Source organism: Elephantulus edwardii, unplaced genomic scaffold (genome assembly GCF_000299155.1).
Source record: "Elephantulus edwardii isolate Elephantulus edwardi_28Jun2011 unplaced genomic scaffold, EleEdw1.0 scaffold00062, whole genome shotgun sequence".
NCBI classification, from domain to species: Eukaryota; Metazoa; Chordata; class Mammalia; order Macroscelidea; family Macroscelididae; genus Elephantulus; species Elephantulus edwardii.
The window spans coordinates 5,046,836-5,049,435 of record NW_006399812.1 but is presented as its reverse complement, the minus strand read 5'-3'; the positions used below and the strand labels follow the sequence as shown (position 1 = coordinate 5,049,435).

At 40.3% G+C, this 2,600-nt stretch overlaps 1 pseudogene; it reads right to left on the bottom strand.

Moving 5' to 3' along the window:
- Positions 1-377: 377 nt before the first annotated feature.
- Positions 378-2,600, bottom strand: part of LOC102865397 — a 13,824-nt pseudogene continuing 11,601 nt past the window's right edge.

Genomic DNA, 2,600 nt, shown 5'->3' with positions numbered 1-2,600 from the left:
CAGTTCCTTTCTGTTTTCATTTAGGCGACATTTACTGCTACAACTAAATAGTGAAGTAAAAAACCTGTTAATGTCATCTGATGTAATTTTGTGGATGTTATATACCATTGAGTGAGAACCAACCCATAGTTGAGCATCCAGCAGGTTTTTCAGAGGCACTAAATTTCACAGGAGGAGATTTCCTGTGCTCCTGCAAAACAGCTGGTGGATGCAAACCATGGGCTTGTGGTTGGCACTGAAACTCCTGGCCATTAGGACTCAGAGCTCCCTGATTAAACTTTACAGTTCTGGAGAGAAAAAGAAATGGTTTCTATATAAATCTGTGAAGAAAGAAAAAAAAAATCAAACTACAAACCTAAAAAAAACACAGTGAAAACTCAATCATCCTCTGAAAGTTCAATAGTATTTGCCATGTTGTAGTCCTGGTCACTGCTAGATTGCAATTGGACCATAATATTATGTTCATTAATTTCATCTTCTGTCTCACTATTGTTGGTATCCTGATTGTCATCTTCTTCAGCGTCTGATGATTCTGCCTTGTTCTGATGTGAATGAAATTCCGACAAAGCCCCAAATGACTGAGTGTTAACAGAAGACAAATGTCTAAAGAAAAAGGTAAATTCTGGCACTTCAATTTGTTTTATAACTGCTATCTATGCTGAAATCTGAATTGCTTTAAGAAGGAATAACTTTTTTTGCTTGCACATGGACTTTTGTTTTTGGGTTGTTTTTTTCTGTTTGTTTGTTTTCGTTACCAAGGTTCTATACACTTGCAATGATAATCATGGGAACAGGGTAGGATACTGAGCTTGTCTCTATTTTCCTATTCTCTCAAACTAATGGTACATACATTGTGCTCATTTCCTCTCTTGAACTTATTAATGCTCCCCTATCACTGCTGTCAAATTTATTATTGTGACCCTCCATCAGGTTTCTGAGGTCATAAATCTTACAGTAGAGACATTTTCTTTCGGATTGACATGTAGTTTGCAAACATTTAGATATTGTGCTTCCAGAGCACCCAGAAAAACTGTACCTTTTAAAAAAGTCTTTTTAATGTTCAGTGGGAGACTTCTCAGCTCACAAGGGGAAGACCTGGACTTAGTTGTCTACCGATGCACCTCGTGTTCAGCCTCTATTTGTCTGTCAGTGGAAGATCTTGAGTTGCTGTCATGCTGAATACGTTTCAGAGGAATTTCCAGACTAAAACAGACTGAGAGAAAAGACCTGGTAATCTTTCTGAAAGCAGTCTGTGGATCATGGAGAAGGTTCAGGACTGTGGGTGTGGCGTTACCATGAATCAGGGCCGACTTGATGGCAGCTGGATAGTTGCCATAGGGGAAAACATACCATGGTAATGAGGTGGGGCAGCCAGAGCCAGATCTCAGGGAGTGTATCTGGTATTGTTGCTGTTGTTGTTAAGTGCCGTCGAGTCGCAGGCGACTCATAGCGACCCTGTGAAGGAGAGTCCTCGACTCTTGGGTACCTTTCATCCTCTCTCCAGGTTGATAGGGTTTCTGGAGGCAAGCTATTAAGTAAGAAAATGACAATGTAGATGTTTTGCCTTAATAAAGCTTTCCTACACCTGAAGTCCTAACAGGCTTACATTAATTCCATAAGCGCACACACTCCACATCCTCTGACTGCTCTGTGACCTTTCTCTAGAGGCAGCAGAGAGGACTTGAACTGGAGTCTATAGAGATAATGTATGTACATCCTGTAATGAGTGATGCGTACTGACCCACAAATCTTCAAGATGTAAAGCATCTTGAAAGATTTACTAGAGAGGCACCTCATTTCCATAACTGCCTACACAGGCCAGTTCCTAGGAAACCCCGCCTAGCTCTAGAAAATTAGCGAATATGTAAAGCTTTACTAGCATTAAGAAAATTGTAAAAGTCTTGCTGCTTTTAGCTGCCTCCTCCAGGATGGAGACTTGGGTTATCAAAATACTTGCTCCCTCATGAGGCTTTCCTCTCTCTCTAATAACTTCTGTGGCTAATATTGAGAAAAATGGGAATGCCAGAACATTTGATTGTGTTCATGCTATACTTAGACCAGGAAGCAGTTGTCCAAAGAGAGCAAAAATCCCCAAACGAAGAACCACTGAATGGTTCAAAATCAAGAAAGGAGCGCATGAGGGACACATCCTGACTCCACATCTTTTTTTAAAAGAAAATATTTATTACTCATGTTTCATTGTTAAACATTTTCCTCCCTCTCTCCCTCCTCCAGCCCACTCTGCAAAACACCCTTGTTCCAGATTGTTGTCATACGTATAATACCTAATCATGTATTCTTTTTGGACAATTCTTTCCCTCATGTCTTTTTTATTTTCTCCCTCCTTGTGTGCGGTCGAATCGGATCTCACTGGCACAGGATGAGATTGCCCCTCCTTTTCTAGAGGAGCATCTGGTGCCCTCATGTTTTTTAATGCAGTGCTCATTATCTATCCACACTTTCTCATTCTCTCCCCAATCCCTCGATATCTGTCCTATTTTTTTTTAAATTTAGTTTGTTTATTTTTCATTTCAATGAACATCTACAGAGATTTTGGAATTCCATTCATTCATTGTTGCACCCTTCTCCTCGCACCCCCC